The sequence below is a fragment of the Bos indicus genome, chromosome 5 (assembly GCF_029378745.1).
Source record: "Bos indicus isolate NIAB-ARS_2022 breed Sahiwal x Tharparkar chromosome 5, NIAB-ARS_B.indTharparkar_mat_pri_1.0, whole genome shotgun sequence".
NCBI lineage: Eukaryota > Metazoa > Chordata > Mammalia > Artiodactyla > Bovidae > Bos > Bos indicus.
In genome coordinates, this window is record NC_091764.1 from 56148759 (window position 1) to 56161353 (window position 12595).

Sequence of the window (12595 nt, forward strand, 5' to 3'; positions counted from 1 at the left end):
TCATCCTCTGTCGTCCTCTTCTCCTCCTGCCCCCACTCCCTCCCAGCATCAGAGTCTTTTCCAATGAGTCAACTCTTCACATGAGGTGGCCAAAGTACTGGAGTTTCAGCTTTAGCATCATTCCTTCCAAAGAAATCCCAGGGCTGATCTCCTTCAGAATGGACTGGTTGGATCTCCTTGCAGTCCAAGGGACTCTCAAGAGTCTTCTCCAACACCACAGTTCAAAAGCATCAATTCTTTGGCGCTCAGCCTTCTTCACAGTCCAACTCTCACATCCATACATGACCACAGGAAAAACCATAGCCTTGACTAGATGAACCTTTGTTGGCAAAGTAATGTCTCTGCTTTTGAATATGCTGTCTAGGTTGGTCATAACTTTCCTTCCAAGGAGTAAGCGTCTTTTAATTTCATGGCTGCAGTCACTGTCTGCAGTGATTTTGGAGCCCAGAAAAATAAAGTCTGACACTGTTTTCACTGTTTCCCAATCTATTTCCCATGAAGTGATAGGACCGGATGCCATGATCTTCGTTTTCTGAATGTTGAGCTTTAAGCCCACTTTTTCACTCTCCACTTTCACTTTCATCAAGAGGCTTTTGAGTTCCTCTTCACTTTCTGCCATAAGGGTGGTGTCATCTGCATATCTGAGGTTATTGATATTTCTCCCGGCAATCTTGATTCTAGCTTGTGTTTCTTCCAGTCCAGCGTTTCTCATGATGTACTCTGCATATAAGTTAAAGAAGCAGGGTGACAATATACAGCCTTGCTGAACTCCTTTTCCTATTTGGAACCAGTCTGTTGTTCCATGTCCAGTTCTAACTGTTGCTTCCTGACCTGCATACAAATTTCTCAAGAGGCAGATCAGGTGGTCTGGTATTCCCATCTCTTGAAGAATTTTCCACAGTTTATTGTGATCCACACAGTCAAAGGCTTTGGCATAGTCAATAAAGCAGAAATAGATGCTTTTCTGGAACGCTCTTGCCTTTTCCATGATCCAGTGGATGTTGGCAATTTGATCTCTGGTTCCTCTGCCTTTTCTAAAACCAGCTTGAACATCAGGAAGTTCACGGTTCACGTATTGCTGAAGCCTGGCTTGGAGAATTTTGAGCATTACTTTACTAGCGTGTGAGATGAGTGCAATTGTGCGGTAGTTTGAGCATTCTTTGGCATTGCCTTTCTTTGGGATTGGAATGAAAACTGACCTTTTCCAGTCCTGTGGCCACTGCTGAGTTTTCCAAATTTGCTGGCATATTGAGTGCAGCACTTTCACAGCATCATCTTTCAGGATTTGGAATAGCTCAACTGGAATTCCATCCCCTCCACTAGCTTTGTTTGTAGTGATGCTTTCTAAGGCCCACTTGACTTCACATTCTAGGATGTCTGGCTCTAGGTCAGTGATCACACCATCGTGATTATCTGGGTCATGAAGATCTTTTTTGTACAGTTTTTCTGTGTATTCTTGCCATCTGTTCTTAATATCTTCTGCTTCTTTTAGGTCCATCCCATTTCTGTCCTTTATCGAGCCCATCTTTGCATGAAATGTTCCTTTGGTATCTCTGATTTTCTTGAAGAGATCTCTAGTCTTTCCCATTCTGTTGTTTTCCTCTGTTTCTTTGCATTGATCGCTGAAGAAGGCTTTCTTATCTCTTCTTGCTATTCTTTGGAACTCTGCCTTCAGATGTTTATATCTTTCCTTTTCTCCTTTGCTTTTTGCTTCTCTTCTTTTCACAGCTATTTGTAAGGCCTCCCCAGACAGCCATTTTGCTTTTTTGCATTTCTTTTCCATGGGGATGGTCTTGATCCCTGTCTCCTGTACAGTGTCACGAACCTCTTTCCATAGTTCATCAGGCACTCTATCTATCAGATCTAGGCCCTTAAATCTATTTCTCACTTCCACTGTATAATCATAAGGGATTTGATTTAGGTCACACCTGAATGGTCTAGTGGTTTTCCCTACTTTCTTCAATTTAAGTCTAAATTTGGCAATAAAGAGTTCATGATCTGAGCCACAGTCAGCTCCTGGTCTTGTTTTTGCTGACTGTATACAGCTTCTCCATCTTTGGCTGCAAAGAATATAATCAATCTGATTTCGGTGTTGACCATCTGGTGATGTCCATGTATAGAGTCTTCTCTTGTGTTGTTGGAAGAGAGTGTTGGTTATGACCAGTGCATTTTCTTGGCAAAACTCTATTAGTCTTTGCCCTGCTTCATTCCATATTCCAAGGCCAAATTTGCCTGTTACTCCAGGTGTTTCTTGACTTCCTACTTTTGCATTCCAGTCCCCTGTAATGAAAAGGACATCTTTTTTGGATGTTAGTTCTAAAAGGTCTTGTAGGTCTTCATAGAACCGTTCAACTTCAGCTTCTTCAGCGTTACTGGTTGGGGCATAGACTTGGATTATTGTGATATTGAATGGTTAGGGATGGATGTTTGGAAATAAAGGTGAGGTCTTTGGTTTTGGACTGGTTGAATATGAGGTATCTGTAGAACCCTGTGGAAATATGTAATACGAAATTAGATGCTTCAGTCTGAAGTTGAAGAAAATCAGGGCTGGGGAGAGATTTAGGAGTCAACATCATATACCTTGTAGTTGAAGGGATGGGTTTGGTTCCTCCAAGGATCATGTTAAGACTGAAGAGCTAAAGGCTGAGAGCGCCTTGGAGAATACTGACAGTTAAAGATGTGATTAGTGGCAGGAGCCCTGGAAGAAATATAGGAAGCCAGGAAGGTAGATGGGAATCCAGTAAAGTACTGTGATAGGATTTTAGAGGAGAAACTTTCAAAGAGGAGGAAGGTAATTGTGTTTGTGTGTAGTGGAAATGTCAAGTATGAAAACAGAAAGGACATGAAAGTGTGAGTGTTAGTATTGGTCAGTCGTGTCTGACTCTTTGTGACCCCATGGTTTGTAGCCCACCAGGCTCACCTGTCCATGGGATTTCCTAGGCAAGAATACTAGCCATTTCCTTCAGTGGGGGATCTTCCCAACCCAGGGATTGAACCTGCATCTCCTGCATTGCAGGCAGATTCTTTACCGTCTGAGCCATCACGGAAGCCCTTACTTACTGGATTTGGGTCATTGTTGACATCAGTGAGAGCAGGATCACTGGAGTGATGAGGGCAGAGGCAAAATTGTATTGTGTTGAGGAATAAATAAGAGGTGGGAGAAAGTAAACTATTTTTCAGGAAGATTACAGAGAGATGGAGAGAGAGAACAGTAGTGAGAGTAGGTGGAGTTCAGAGAAAAGTTTTTAAAAAAGAATTAATCAACTTATTTATTTTTGGCCATGCTGCATGGCATGTGGGATCTTAGTTTCCTCACCAGGAATTGCGGTGAGGATTGGGGTGAGGGATTGAACCTGCACCCCCTGCATGGGAAGTGTGGAGTTGTAACCACTGGATTGCCAGGTAAGTCCCACGGGAGAGTTTTTTAACGTGAGAGACTTGAGCATATGTATATGTTCAGTGAATGAGCAAGGCGTTAGAGAATGGTGATAATGGAGTGAAGTCCTTGAGTGTGAAGAGAAGATGAACTCCAGAGCAGTTCAGTTCAGTTGCTCAGTTGTGTGCGACTCCTTGCAATACCATGTGCTGCAGCACACCAGGCTTCTCTGTCCATCACCAACTCCCAGAGCTTGTTCAGACTTAGGTCCATTGAGTCAGTGATGCCATCCAATCATCTGATCCTCTGTCATTCCGTTCTCCTCCTGCCTTCAGTCTTTTGTAGCATCAGGGTCTACTCCAGTGAGTCAGTTCTTCACATCAGTCCTTCCAGTGAATATTCAGGACTGATTTCCTTTAGGATTGACTGGCTTGATCTCCTTGAAGTCCAAGGGACTCTCAAGACTCTTTTCCAACACCAGAGTTCAGAAGCATCAGTTTTTCAGTGTTCAGCTTTCTTTATGGTCCAACTCCCACATCCATACATGACTGCTGGAAAAATCATAGCTTTGACTAGATGGACCTTTGTCGGTAAAGTAATGTCTCTGTTTTTTAATATTCTGCTAGGTTGGTCATAGCTTTTCTTCCAAGGAGCAAGCGTCTTTTACTTTCATGGCTACAGTCACCATGTGCAGTGATTTTGGAGCCCAAGAAAATAAAGTCTGCCACTGTTTCCATTGTTTCCCCATCTATTTCCCATGAAGTGATGGGATTGGATGCGATAATTTGTTTTTTGAATGTTGAGTTTTAAGCCAGCCTTTTCACTTTCATCAAGAGGCTCTCTAGTTCCTCTTCACTTTCCATAAGGGAGGTAGAATTATTTTTATGTCTTTCATTAAGGTAGAGGAAAAGGTCAAGAAAGGGATGGGGACAAATGCTTGGTCACTGAACAAAGGAGTTTGAGGGAGCTTCTGACTTTAGGGCCTTGATATTCCTTGTGATGGAGGAGACTTATCCTTTTGGATTAGGGGGCTGGTGTGTTGTAATAAGAGAGCCGGTAAAATAGAGCCCTTGAGAAGAGACAGAAATTTGAATAACTGTTGAGAGAATGGGAAGGATAGTTGCCAAGGGGTTTGTTTGGCTAGGATGGCAAAGGTAGGGTGAGGTGGTATAAGGGTGGGAATGCATTTCAAGCAAATAGAAGAGCCTGGGCAAAATCCCAGGAATGTTAAAGACTATGGTGTGTACGGAGAGGTAGCATTATTTTGATTGACTGGAGAGAATATCTGTAGAGCCTAATTTCATGATAGGCTTTAAGAGGTATATTATGGAATTTGAAATATTTTTAGGCAAAGAGGAACCTCTGAAGATTATCATCAGAGAAATGGAATGGTTATTTTACAAGGGTAACTCTGGTACCAGTTTTGAAAAATACAATGGATTAAGAGTAGAGGGAGAGACATTTGTTAGGGGTTATTATAGTCACGCAGAAGATGTTGAAATCAAGATAGAGATGGGTATGGTGGGTAAGAAACAACCGTCAAATATAGCTTGAAAGAGCAGTTTATTTCTCACACTACATGTTCATCAGGATAGATTCGAATTTTAGTTATTCAGGGATAAAGGCTAAAAGGCCAGTAGAGGAGCTACCATGGGAACATTGCCAGCTGCTTTGCTGGAGGAAAAAAAGAACTCTGGAGGTCTTGTCCCATTAACTGATTTCTCTGCCTGTCAATGATGGAAGTGGAGAAGAAGGGACAGGAGCTAAGACGATCAGATGGATCCAGGAGATGGTACCAGAGTTTGGAAATTGGTTAAATATGGGAGGAGAGAGAAGTAATTGTGAACAAATGACTCTCAGTTTCTGTCTTAGGTGACTGGGCGGTGTTAACAGAGATAAGAAAGGGGGCAGGTTTTAGGAGTATCTAATTATATAAAATAGATATTAACAGACCTAAAGGGAGAAGTAGACAGCAATACAGTAATAGGAGACCTTAATTCCCCACTTTTATCAGTGAGTAAGTCATCAAGACAGAAAATCAACAAGGAAACATTAGCCTTAAATTACAAGTTAGACAAGATAGACTTAACAGACATGTATGGAACATTCTATCCAAAAGCAAATGTGTATCCAAATACACATTCTTCTCAAGTGCATTTGGAACATTCTCAAAGATAATACGTTAGGCACAAACAAATCTTAATAAGTTTAAGAAGATTTGAGTCATATTAGCAATCTTTTTGACCACAGTGGTATAAAACTAGAACTCAGTGACAAGAGGAAAACTGCAAAATTCATAAACAGGTAGAGCTTAAGCAACATGCTACTGAATAATCAATGGGTCAAAGAAGAAATAAAAAGAAAAATTAATAAATACTTAGAGACTAATGAATATGGAAATACAATGTACTAAATACAAAACCTATAGAATGAAGCAAAAGAGAAGTTCATTGAGAAAAGGCCAAAGTTAAGAAACAAGGCAGATCTTAAATAACCTAACTTTACACCTCTAGGACTAGAAGAACAAGCTAAATCTAATGTTAGTAGAAGAAAGGAAATAAATATTATATTAGAACTAGAGTAACAATAGCAAAGATGAATGGAACTAGGAGCTAGTTTTTTTTAAAAAAGATAAAATAGACAAAACCTATAGCTAGACTTACTAAGAAAAAAAGAGGACTCAAATAAGAAATCAAAGAGGAGACGTTAACACCTCATATCTCAAGAGACTACTGTGAACAATTACATGCCAACAAATTGGACAACGAAGAAGAAATAGATAAATTCTTAGAAACATACTACCTACCAAAACTATATCATGAAGAAATAGAAAATCTGAACCAAACCCCATTACCCCATTAGAGATGTACCTCATTTTTTTTTGAGATTGGCTTTATCGTGCTTCACAGATACTGTGTTTTTTGTTTTTTAAACAAATTGAAGGTTGGTGGCAACCTTGCATTGAGCAAGTCTTGTGGCCCTGTTTTTCCAGTAGCAGTGATTCACTTTGTGTCTTTGTGTCACAAATTGGTAATTCTTACAGTGTTTCAGACTTTTTCATTATTATTTGTTATGGTGATCTGTGTTGAGTAATCTTCTGTGTTACTATTATGTTATCTTGTCATTTTTTAGCAATAAAATATTCTAAAATTAAGGCATGTACATTGTTTTTTTAGATGAAATGATATTGCACAATTAACAGACTACAATATAATATAAATGTGCTTTCATATGCACTGAAAGGCCAAAAAATTTGTGACTTGCTTTATTTTGATATTTGCTTTATTACAGTGTTCTGGAGCCAAACCTGTAGTATCTCTAAGGTATACCTATATTAGTAAAGAGATTGGATCAATTAATCTTGATTATTGAGTAATCAAAAAACTTCCAACACGCAAAAGTCCAGGACCAGATGGCTTCACTGGTGAATTCTACCAGACATTTAAAGAACTATTAACAATCCTCAAACTCTTCCAAAAAGTAGAATAGGAGGGTACACTTCAAACTCATTTTATGAGGCTAGCATAACCCTGATACAAAAAACAGACAAGAACACTGGAAGTATAGAAAATTACAGGCCAGTATCCCTGATGAATATGATGCAGAAATTCTCAACAAAATATTAGCAAACTAAATTCAACAGTACGTTAAAAGGATCGTTCACCATAATCAAGTGGGATTCATTCTGGAGCTGCAAAGGTGGTTCAGCATCTGTAGGTCATCAGTGTGATACGTCATATTAACAAAATGAAGGATAAAAATCACATGATCTGCAGTGGTGCAGAAAAAGGATCTGACAAATTTAACATCTGTTATGATACAAACTTTCAACAAAGTGGGTATAGAGGGAATGTACCTCAACATCATAAAATCCAGATTTTTTAAGAAACGTTTTCTTCTATTAAAGCAATTCTTTAAATCAAAATTCTTTGTAAACTCCTCCTATGGATAAAAACCATATATTACAAGCCCTCAGCTAACATACTCAACTGAAGCTGAAAGCTTTTCCTTCCCACTTTTATTTGACATAGTTTTGGTGATTCTAGTCAGTGCAGTTTAGCAAAAACCAGGCAAATAATAAATAAAATTATTAAAAAGGAATGAGGCATTCAGATCAGAAAGAAAGAAGTAAAACTGGCACTGTTTGCAGATGACATGATATTATATATAGAAAATCCTAAACACTACACTGTTAGAATTAATGAATGAATTCAGTAAAGAATTAGAATTAATGAATGAATTCAGTAAAGTTGCAGGATACAAAATAGGTATACAAAATCAGTTGTGTTTCTATATGCTAATAACTCAGAAATTTTCAAAATAATCTCGCTTTCAATTGTAGCATAAAGAATAAAATACCTAGAAATAAGTTTGACCAAGGAGGTAAAAAACATTTACAGTTTATTATAAGATCTGTAAGACATCAGTGAAAGAAATTGAAGAAGACACAGATTAGTGGAAAGATATTCTCTGCTGATGGATTGGGAGAATTAATATTGTTAAAAAGTCCATACTGAAAAAGGTCCATACCACTGAAACCAATTTATGGATTCAACCCTTATTGTATTTCTCATTACATTTTTACAGGGAACAAACAATCTAAAATTTGTGTGGAACCACAAAAGACAGTAAATAGCCAAAGAAATCTTGAGAAAGAAGAGCAAAATGAAGGTATCATATTTCCTGATACCAAACTATATTACAAAGCCATAGTAATCAGAGCAATATGGTATTGGCATAGAAACAGATAAGTAGATTAATAGAATAAAGAGCCCAGAAATAAACCTATGCATGCATGGTCAGTTCATTTATGACAACAGAGCCAAAAATGTACAGTGGGCAAATGATGGTCTCTTCAATAAATTGTGTCGGGAAAACTAGACTACTGTATTATACCAGACACAAAAAATGGTTCAGAATGGTTTAGAAACTTGAACATATGACCTGAGACTATAAAACTTCCAGAAAGAAACATAGGGAGTAAGCTCCTTGGCATCAGTATTAGGATTCTTTCGATTTAACACCAAAAGCAAAGGCAGCAAAAGTAAAAATGAATTAAGTGGGACTACATCAAACTAAAAAGTTTTGCACAGAAAGAGAAAGGGAAAGTGAAGTCACTCAGTCGTGTCTGACTCTTAGCGACCCCGTGGACTGCAGCCCACCAGGCTCCGCGTCCCTGGGATTCTCCAGGCAAGGATACTGGAGTGGGTTGCCATTTCCTTCTCCAATACATGAAAGTGAAAAGTGAAAGTGAAGTTGCTCAGTAAGGGAAGCCATCAACAAAATGAAAAAGTCTGCTGTATGGGAGAAAATATTTACTTATCATATACTTGAAAGAGGTATAAATGATTATATATAAAAGTTATAAGGATTTATTGGTACAACACAGGGAATATAGCCAGTATTTTAAGGTAATGGAATATAAACCTTGAAAAATTATGAATCACTATATTGTACACCTGTAGCTTAGGTAATATTGTACATAAACTATACTTCCAAAAAACTCATATATTTAAAAAAAGGTTAGTATCCGAAATGTTCTCATGCAGCTCAATAGAAAAAAGACCAGTCTGATTTTAAAATGGGCAGAGGAGTGTTGTTAGGAAGTTCACTTTTGGAAATATAGTTGTCTAAATGAATCTGGGGCTCTTCAGAGGGGCAGAGGTATTTAGATTTTGAAGTACTCTGTACATGAATATTGTTCAATCCATGAGAAGAAATAGGGTCATGGAGACAGACTTACAGAGTGATAAGAAAACTGAGAGGAAACTCCAGGAAATACCAGAATTTAAGAGGCATTTCTGGCCTGAGGGCATTGGATTTTAATGTGAAGATTGATATTTTGGGGACCAAGGCAGGCTATATCTGTTTCTGACATAGAACCCTCTTGTGAGGAAGGAGCAGCTGTAAGCTGTGAAAAGCTGCTGCTTTAACATGGTAGAGTATGTTAGCTCTGTTATTGTGTTGATGGTGGATTTATTTTTATTGGTCCTTAGATGGAATGCATTTTAATTTTTTATTTGAATTTGGATATATTTGGCAATTCATGAAATTTTAGTAGTTTTAGTAAAGTTATTGTAGTAAATTTTAGTAAAGTTATTAATAGCTCATAAGCTAGTTGCCAGGACAGAGAAAGGCTAAAAATTGATCCAGTCTCCCCATATACTTAGAAGGAATATAAGTGAACAGAGAATGTGATATCACAGAAGTATAATAGTAGCACATATTAGATGATTTAATCCTTAGAAGGTCGTCCCTGTGGATCAGTACTGTATTATCCCTATTTACAGGCGAGGTTCAGGGAGTGTCTTTTTCTGTTCAAGGTGCTATAACAAAATACTGGGTGGCTCATCAACAGAAATTTATTTCTCACTGTTCTGGAGGCTGAGAAGTTCAAGATCAAACATGGTCTGATTCTGCTGAGGACCCTTGTCCTGGTTAATAGCCTTCATCTTACTGTGTCCTTTCATGGTGAAAGGAGCTAGCAATCTCTCTAAAATCTTTCTGTGTAAGACAGTAAGTTCATGACCTCACCACCCCAGAGGCCTCATCTCTTAATATGTTTGGAGGTTAGGATTTAACATGAATTTGGGGAGGATACATTCAGACCATTGCAGAGAGGTTAAGTTAGGTTATTCATTGTGCAGCCAGGACAACCCACTTTCATGCTGAAGTCTGCACTTGTAAGCATCACCTGGAATTGCTTTTTATTAATAGAACATAGCAAAATTTATACTGGATAGCCAGGAGCTTGGGTTAAAGTTGCTGCTTGTTCTTTTTTACCTCCATGTTTTTATGTGTAATTCCAAACCTGAAGAAAAATTGAAGGAGTGATATAATGAGCACCCATATGATTTTACCTAATATTTATCGAATATTTTGTCACATTTGTGCTTTCACACCTTCTTTTCCCACTTCCCTCCTTCCCTCTCTTTCCCTCTCTGTCACATTCTACTTCTCACTTCCGCTTCCCTCCCTATACATACACACATTATTATTATTAATTTTTTTTTTACTGTGTATTAGGAAATTTCAGACATCAGGAAACTTCACCCAGAATTGCTTAAGCATATGTCACCTAGGAACAAGGTATTTTCCTATAATACTACAATATTGTTATAAAATTCATTATCTTCTTTAAAAGAGTTTACAGTGATATAATAATTATAGTGTATGCTCAAATTTCCTCAATCATATTAATAACTGAGATACTGTTTTATAGCTGTCCTTCCAATCTTGGATTTATTCAAGTATCATGAATTCCACTTATTTTTTATATCTTTTTAGCTTTTTAGTTCAGAGCAGTTCTTTCCATTTTTGTGTCTTGGGTCATTGATACTTTTGAAGAGTTTAGGCCAGTTGTATTGAAGAATGTTTCACAATTTGGATTTGTCATGATTATGCCATGATTTTTTTAAACAGTTTTGACAAGAATACTGTTTAGGTAACGTGTGCTTCTCTGTGCACACAATGTCATTTTGCCGCATTATTGGTGATAAGTTTGATTACTTAGATGAATTGATATAGGCTGCATTTCTTCTTTGTAAAAGTGCCTTTTTCCCTTTGTAATTAAGAAAATATCTGTAGGATGGTGCTGTTAAGATTGTATGATTCTTTTTCTCTACGTTTTACCCAGTAGTGTTAGCATTTGTTGGTGATCCTTGCCTGAATTAATTATTACATTGGTGGTTACAAAATGTTGATTTTATCATTCCTTCTCCATTTACTAGTTGGTGTTATTCTATAAAGGAGAACTTTATTTCTCCTGTTCTTTGTTTTTGAGGATCACTATAGATTTGGTATTAAAAAAAATTCAAAATGTTGCAGTCATTTATCAATGTATAAAATACTGACAGTATTTAGTATTATACATACAACAATTGTTGTCAGTCTGGTCAATCGGAGCGCCTTCAAACTAATTCCTATGCTTTTTTGACTCGTCCTGGTCAGGTTCTGAGAATTTCTTTACATCCTGCCACAACAAGGTATTTTGGGTTCACTCTGTACTTTACTTGCAAGGAACCTTGATTCCTTTAGTGGGGAATGGTTCCTTTAAAGGGGAACTGCTCATATTTAATTATCTATCCTTTGCCATCTTTATGGGGTCAGTTATTTCCAGTACAAAAAAATGAGTGGATTCCAGACCTAAGACCCTTCTGTGTCTTCCTAGAAGTACTCAGTAATAAAGTGTCTAAATTGAATTATTTCTCAGAATGAAGTAATGTTGATGACTTGCCATGGGAAATAATGGGATGTTGTTTAGAAAATTGGCATTGTATTTTTTTCCTCTAACTTGGTGGTGACATGTGAAGGTGAAAACAAGTATTTGTATCCTTTTTACTCTTATATAATCCATGCTTTTTTTTCTGTGGTGTAGTGACTTAAGAGTTGTTTCCCTCTTCGTTATTTTCTGCTCTCTGAATTAAAATCTCCTTAGATAGGGAACCTTGTAATCCAGCTCTTTAATACTTTGTATTTTGAACCTACATGTTGTATTCATCTGCACATACACTTTACACATTGGTTTGTGTACACAATCTGTGAAACTGACATGAAGTTAGGGTGTTTATTGTATTGAACATTTATGCTGGAGCCTGGTTTTATGGCTCCTTATGAGGTCTGATATTTCAGAAAATCCAAAATAGATTTGGCCTTAGAATTGAGATCTTGTACACCCTAATGACTAATGGCCCAACAACTTGAGAACATCCTGCTATGGGACTCTATGTGAAATGAGGCATGTCAGTCCTTTCTACAAAACTTTTTTTCCTTGATTTTTAAAAATTGAAGTATAGTTGATTAACAGTGTTGCGCTAATTTGTGCCTTACAGCAAAGTGTACAAAAAGGTTTTGCGTTGAAGGTGAAACTCCTTAAACCTATCTATATATTCCTTTGAAGTGGAAACAAATAAATAAGCTGTAAGGAAATTGCTGTTAACATTAAATTTTTTTTTTTGGCCATGGCATGTGGGATCTTAGTTCCCTGACCAGGGACTGAATTGGTGTCCCCTGCATTGGCAGCATGGAGTCTTAACCACTGGACTGCCAGGGAAGTCCCATGTTTTGTTGAAATATTTAAAACTCTATCCCTGTGGAAGGAACATGGAATATATTTTTGGAGGAGTGATGTTGGTCACTTCCAGAAGTTATAGGTAATAAATATTTTAATTACATGGCTTATGTATTTGTTCTTTTATATGTGGATGTCTACTCTAAGAG

The 12595-nt window shown here is 37.5% G+C and overlaps 1 protein-coding gene across 22 annotated transcripts in view; it reads left to right on the forward strand.

The window, feature by feature from the left end:
- R3HDM2 (R3H domain containing 2) overlaps positions 1–12595 on the forward strand; it is a 160173-nt gene that overhangs the window by 19537 nt on the left and 128041 nt on the right. The window lies entirely within an intron of this gene.